At 39.1% G+C, this 7382-nt stretch overlaps 1 pseudogene; it reads right to left on the bottom strand.

Moving 5' to 3' along the window:
- Nucleotides 1-6488: 6488 nt before the first annotated feature.
- On the bottom strand, nucleotides 6489-6878 carry LOC105102026 (ribosomal protein eL22-like 1; annotated as a pseudogene).
- Between the last annotated feature and the right edge of the window lie 504 nt (nucleotides 6879-7382).

Raw genomic sequence — 7382 nt, 5'->3', positions numbered from 1 at the left:
TTTGTGAACAAGAAAAAGCCCAAAGAGTTTGAATTTTATGCTAAGTTTAATTAGAATCCATCAGAGAACTTATAGCTGAAGTGAGATATAACTAAGTTAAATTTTTCAAATTTGACTCTGGCTGTTTTGTAGAGAATGGATTTGGAAGGCAAGAGTATAAGCAGGGAGCACTGTTAGGAGAATACTAGGAGAGATGATGGTGGCTTGGACTAGTGGGGAGGCACTGAAAATAACTAAAAGTGTTCAGAAGTGAAATGAAAACATATGTCCACACAAAACCTTTTATATGAATATTTATAAGGACTTTACTTGTAACTGCCAAAACTAGAAGGAACCCAAATGTCCTGCAACTGGGAAATGGATAACCAAATTATGGTACATCCATTCAATGGACTACTACTCAGCAATAAAAAGGAACAAATTTCTGATATTTGCAATAACATGGATGAATCTCAAATGGATAATGCTAAGTGAAAGTAGCCAGGTTAAAAAGGCTTTATACTTTATGGTTTCATTTATATGATATCCTTGCAAAGGTAAAACTGTAGGGACAGTAAACAGATCAGTAGTTGCCAAGGGCTGGGAATGAGGGGAGGGCTGACTAAAAGGGGCATGGAGGAAGTTTTTGGATTAACAGAACTTTATTGTGGTATTGGTAGCATGATTATATACGTTTGTCAAAACTTGCAGTACTATATCCCCCCAAAGGATAAATTTTTCTGTGTATAAATTATACCTTAATAAAGAAAATGGAAAACTATGGTCAGGTTTGAGATACAGTTTGAATGTAGAGCAAAAGGACCTGCTGATGGATTGAACAAGGATGGGCGACGACAGTGACTCATCCCACAGCTTGAGGAAAATATGTCCACGAGTTTTTTGATACTCTCTCCTTCAAAGGTGGAGCCTAATTTGCCTCTCTTTAGGTTGTGGGCCAAATTTAACAACTTATTTCTGTTGAATAGAATGCGGCAGCAATGATGCTGTGTGACTTTAGAGACCAGGACATAAAAAGCATAGGTTGCTTCCTTCTTGCTCTCCCTCTGGAATCCCTTACTCTGGAGAAGCCAGCTGTGACATCATGAAGACATTCAAACAGCCCAGCTCTCTGGAGAGGTCTCATAGCAAGGGGCTGAGGTCTCCTGTCAACAACCAGCACCGACTTGCCATGAGAGAAGGTAAGAAGAAGGTAAGGGGAGTAGGTGGAAAGTGGAGGAATGAGTGGGGAACTTTGAGGAAGGCTCTGTGCAAAATTATAACTGTCACATTTGGAACCTCCAGGTTATTCTTAAGAAGCCTCTTTAACTCAGGGTACCCAAGGCCTCAAACTCTCTACCAAAATCTTGTCTCATCTCCTTTATTCACATAAGGCTTGTCTGATGACAGATAAAAGTATTCACCTTCCCAGGGCTGTCTGCATTCTTATCAAGAGATATACATCTGAGAAGTAAAATAGGAAATATTTGATAGGAGGTGGGAAGATTTCTTGAAATCCCACACCCACTTGTTTGCCAACTGCCTAAGGTCACTCTGAGTGGTAGGGCTTTTTCCCTCACCCTGGGAGCTGACCCCTGGGGACTGTCCTAGAGCCAAGCAGTTGACAGAGCTGCCTTGTTGGAGAAAGTGGATACAGTTCTTAGCTCTGAGACCAGACTGGTGCGGCCTGTAGTTGACAGTGAAGGGAACCCACAGTGAGAGCACTTGAGTGGGTTAAACTGATGCAAGGATGGGAAGAGAGGTAAGAGAGAGAGGAAGACAGATTTAGAATGAGAAACCATTTAGATATTCAGCTGGGCTTGGATTCAGGGGGTGGAGATAAGGGAGATACTACTTTCCCCATATCCATCTCTGGTCCACGTAGGGGAGAATACAGGGAGGCCTTAATGCAACTAACTGGCACTGCCCTTCCTTTAAACTTAATTTAAGATTAGACTGTACCTGGGGTGAGCAATGAGGGAAAATGCAGTGACCTGGGAAATAAGAGAAGAGGATATGAGGACACGAGTGATGGGAGAGCCTAGGCAATCCAGTTGTCTGGAAAGTGCCTGGGCCAGGATAACCTCGAGGCAAGGAGGCACGAAATTTAAGGAGACATTCACTCTCAAGATCATATAGATGTAAAGATGGTCCCAGAGAGTGGTAATGCCTTAAGTTTTGTAACCTGGGTGCCTCATTTGCATCACTCTAGCCCCAACACTGATCCCTATACCAACTCTTCTTTGGCTCTAACCACGTCCTAAAAATGAACAGAAGAGGACAGAGAAAACCTGCAAGGTCTGGTCTCTCTTGCTGGACTGCTGTGTTCATCATGCTGAGTCTCTGAAAGTGCCCTCCTTGTCTGTGCTCTCAAGTGCATTCACTCATGATTGGGATCTGTGCAGGAGACAAACCACTCTCCACGTTCCAGGCAGAAAGTCTCAGATTCGCTTGTTCCTGTCAACGCACCCTTCAGACTCTTTTCACACTCACCCCCTGCCAGTAAGGAACACATCTCCTCAGACTGATTTATAGACATGTTCTTCATCTCTGTATGGACAGGATATCTGAACTGAGCCTTCCCAAACTTCCAGTTATCCAGAGTTTCCTGTGCAGGACTGAATGCTTGGTAATTCGAGCCCCACTCTCAGGTATGTTTGTATGGATTTCTCCACTCTCTCATGTCTCCTTATATGATCTCAAAAGACTGGAAACATTCTAAATGCTTGCAATCAAGGACTGAGGAAGACATCTTAAAATGCCCCAATCTGGCTGGTTTCCCATGACCACATGAATCTCTCAGCAGAGCCAGTGTCAGGCTGGACAGGACCTAGCTGAGCGGGGGGCTCTGGCTGTTCCTCCCGCCACCTATTCCTGCACTACACAGGTCCCCCACCTGTGCGGTGGGCCATTTGGTGCTTCTCCTGGAACTCTTCAGTCTGTGTTCCTCATCTAGCCTGTGCAAAAATATGATAAAACCTGGGGTCCACTGCTGAACTGGCCTAAAGCCTGGTGATCATTGAAAATGAAAGTCATTTTTAGCTCTGAATATTTTATGACAGGTAATCAGAGCAGAACAACAACATGATTTATTAATGGCTGATCACCCAGTGTGGATATTAATATATTTTGCAGCAGTGTCAACCAGACGGATATTACTTCAAGGGACAAGTCTAATGCGGCCAAGTGTATTATCCAACCGCAAAAAACTTCTCCAGGGACTCATCATGAGGGCCTTCCAAACACCATTTGGTGGGGCAGGAAGGGCCACGGTCACGTCCGAGGCACAACCAGTCTGGGCTAAGATGCACTTTCTTTAGCAGAGATGTTAACGTCTGATGTCTGAACTAGAGCTCAGCATTGTAGCTGTTCAACGAAGGATTGAAAAGAAGTAAACAGACTTTTTAGTCTTAGGAGAGATTTAGGTTGCTAAGAGGGAAGCTCACAGTAATAAGCAGTTCTAGTCTCTTGTGCTGGAATGCTGTGTTCACCCTGTCCAGTCTCTTACACTGCTCCTTTGGGCTATGTTGTCACACCCACGCAGTGCTTAGGGTTCTGCACAAGGAACTGAAACCCCTCTGGGTCTCCTACGTACTCTAAGTAGGAAGGAATTTGATACAGGACATTCAGAATGGCTGGAAAAGCTGGAGCAGTGGGATGACTCCCTGGACTCCACAGAAATGACCACCTCAAAAGGCAGTGAGCCCAACCTGGATCTTTCTGTAGTTTGTTGTCATGTACATATTAATTAACTGTTAAGGAAATTAAACTACTAAACATACATTCTGAGGATAATATAATACAAAACCTATTCTATTCTGCATAATTTTTTCATGAAATTCTGGCTTATTTTGTATCAACTTGAGCTGCTGCAGTTCATATGAGTGCCTATTTCACCCCAGCATCATCAGAACTGGGCACTTTCATTAAACATTTTTTTAAGTTTGTTTTTTTTTTATAATTAAGAGGCATTTTTATTAAAAAATTATTCTTAGATCATCTTAGATGACACCCAGCCCAAGAAAATCCCAACAGAATGCTGGATCCCAAGACCACAGACTGAGGCCGGGAATTTAATTTTTTTCATTAATTAAATGCTGTTACACTTGAAAAAAAATTCTTAAACATTAGCATTTTCCCTTACACTTGTGTGTAGTAGTCTACTCTTCCTTTTCTGTTTGTCAGTTATCACTTCTTGTTCATTGCCAATTTATTGAGGGCCTATTTTAATCATAACTTCAAATAAGGTATTTATGTAGTACAGATTTTAACCCTTTAGGACCTCTCAATAATACAAGTATTAGTTCATATTTTTCCCAAACAGGTCCCTTCTTTTTATGTCTTCCACTAGTACAGGACTTTAAGCATATGGATGGATGGATAGATAGATAGATAAATAGATAGATAGATAGATAGATAGATAGATAGATAGATAGATAGATAGATAGATAGATGATAGATAGATAGATAGATAGATAGACAGACAGATAATCTCCTAAGTAAATAACATGTTACTAATTACAGTTATCATGTACTGAGCCCCTATTCTGTGCCAGACAGCAGGCTATTGATATACAGTATCTCCTTTAATCTTCTAAACAATTCATCTTACAAAAGAAGGAACAGTCTCTGGAGAGTTAAGCAACTTGCAAGAGGTTTTATGACATGATCATGATTTAAATGTAAGTCTTTCTGACTCTAAATTCTATGTTCAATTCGCCCATGATCTACTACTCTTTCTAATTACTGCTTTAATTACTTTTTCGGTCAGTATTTTCTTCTGCACTTATTGAGTTGGTCATAATAAATATAAACACATAAATAGAATATAGGATTTCTCTCTTATATTCTGTTTATCATGAATATGAATATAATAGGAAAAATGAACATTACAAAATTAAATTAAAATAATTCATTATAATTTAATTAATCAGCATAAATAGGTTGTGCTGCAGAAGAAATTATACAACAAAATTTTAATGACTTACAAAAAAATTTTGAATTCTCTGATGTGGGTTAGTGGGGACTCTCTCCAACCAGTGATTCAAAGCATTCTTTATCTCAGTGTGTTGCTATTACACTCTTAATATTTCTGTTGTTCTTTCTTCCTTCCTGATGTTCCAAGATTCTTTCTTTTATAATTTTCTTTCTGTTTAGAGAATTTCTTTTAGCCATTCTTTTAGGGTAGGTCTGCTAGACAAATTCTCAAAATTTTCCTTCCTCTGGGAACATCCTGATTTCTCCTTCCTTCCTGAAGGATATGTTTGCTGGATATAGAATTCTGGATTGACAGTTCTTTTCTTTTAGAAGTTGAAAAATGTGCCACCTTCTTCTGGCCTCCGTGGATTTTTGATGAGAAAACCTGCTGTCATTCAAATTGTTTATCCCCTATAAGTAATACATCTTTTCTCTTTTGCTGCTTTCAAGATTTTTTCTTTATTTTCAGTTTTCAGACATTAGACTTTGATATATCCTGGCACAGATTCTGCGGGTTTATGCTATTTGGAATTCCTCACTTTCTTGAATCTGTAAGCTTAGGTCTTTTGGAAAATTTTTCAGGATATTTAGAAAAATTTTCAGCATGATTTTGAATACTTTTTAATCTCTGCCTTCTTTCTTGCTCCTTCTAAGACTTTGGTGACACAACCAGTTAAATCTTTCATAAAGCTCCACAAGTTCTTGATTTTATGGGGTTTTTTTGTTTGTTTGTTTGTTTTTTGCTTTATTTTATCTCTGTTCTTCAGACTAGGTAATTTCTTTTGTTCTATTTTCAAGTTCATGGATTCTTTCCTCTGTCCCCTCAATTCTGCTACTGAGCCCATCTACTGAATTTTTTATTTGACTATTATATTTTTAAGTTCTAAAATTTCCATTTGCCTCTCCCTTATCTTCCATTTAATTACTGCAACTCTCTCTGTTTTCACTGGCTTCAAATATGTTTACAATGATCCACTGAAACATTATTATGGTGGATGCTTTAAAAACCTTTGTCAGATCATTCTAACATTTATGTCATCTAGATGTGGGTATCTGATTATTGCCTTTTCTCATTCATATTCAAAGATTTTCCAGGTTCTTGGTATGAGTGATTTTTGATCAAAATATGAAAAATTTGGGTACTATGTTATAAGGCTTTGTGTTTTATTTAAATTTTATGTTTTACCAGACCTCCTCCAACACTGTTACGGTAGGGGCCACCTTGTTATTCTCCACAGAGAAGGCTTTTGCATGGGGTCTGAGATTTCCAGTATAGTTTGCAAAGCCCTTGGTGACTTTTCAAAATATTACTAAATGCAACAGTAAAACTACTTTATTCACCACAATAAGGGGAGTGGGGAAGCCCAGGTAAATCAGCCCAGTTATGCCTACCTGGCTGACTCATCTTTTTTTAAAATAGAGTTCAGTGTTTTTTTCAATTCACTAATAAACTAAAATTCCATTTCTAGATATTTCCTTTTCTTGTGTCTCATTTATTTTATGAGTAAGCAAATCCCTATAAGGGGCAGCTTTACCTAGTCCTCAGACTCAGATCCATCTTCACCTTGACTAATCGGGAAGTAAGAAGTTCACAAGTCTCCTTGTCAGATGCAACCACATAAAGCCAAGCACAAAGATTGTTCTTCTTAAGGTATTTCTTGGTAGAATGTTTCAAATACATTTTAGAAAACTGTTTCACAAAAATAATGGTAACTTTATTCTTAAAATATTCAATGTGAAGAACATTCCCAAAATTTCAAGTTTTTCCATTTACTTTAAACTTCTCTCATAGAAGTTGTTCAAAATTTCCAGAATCAAAAATTCCTAAACTTCTACTGGATGAGCAAGATCCAAATTAAACTCCAGGTTGATTTCTTAGGTTTCTTGCCTTTCTGTGGCACCATCTTGAAGGCTGGCTGGGCAAATAGAGAGAGCCTAGCTGACTCATTTAAAAGAGAATTAGTTGATAGTCAATGAGAACAGGCTGTGCTATGGTCTGAATGTTTGCGAACTCCACAAATTCATATGTTGAAATCCTAACTCCAAAGGTAATGGTCTTAGTAGGGGGCACCTTTGGGAGGTACTTAAGTTATAGAAGGAGGCCTCATAATGGGATTAGTGCCTTATAAAAGAGGCTCCCGAGAGATGCCTAGCCATGTGAAGGCACAACGAGACATTTACAGTCTGGAAAAGAGCCCTCACCTGACCATGTTGGCAACCTCATCTTGGACTTCCAACCTCTAGAATTGTAAGAAATAAGATTCTGTTGTTTATAAGCTATCCAGCCTATGGTATTATGTTCTAGCAGCTTGAAAGGACTAAGACAGCCCCCCAGTGAGAGAGAGCCCAGGCCAGGGTGAAGGAGAGGACAAGAAGGAGCATTCTGCAATATACTAGTATTTGAATAGCACCCAATTTTAAAAATCAAC

Source organism: Camelus dromedarius, chromosome 9 (genome assembly GCF_036321535.1).
Source record: "Camelus dromedarius isolate mCamDro1 chromosome 9, mCamDro1.pat, whole genome shotgun sequence".
In the NCBI taxonomy this organism is placed as follows: domain Eukaryota; kingdom Metazoa; phylum Chordata; class Mammalia; order Artiodactyla; family Camelidae; genus Camelus; species Camelus dromedarius.
This window is presented reverse-complemented; position numbering and strand designations above follow the sequence as displayed.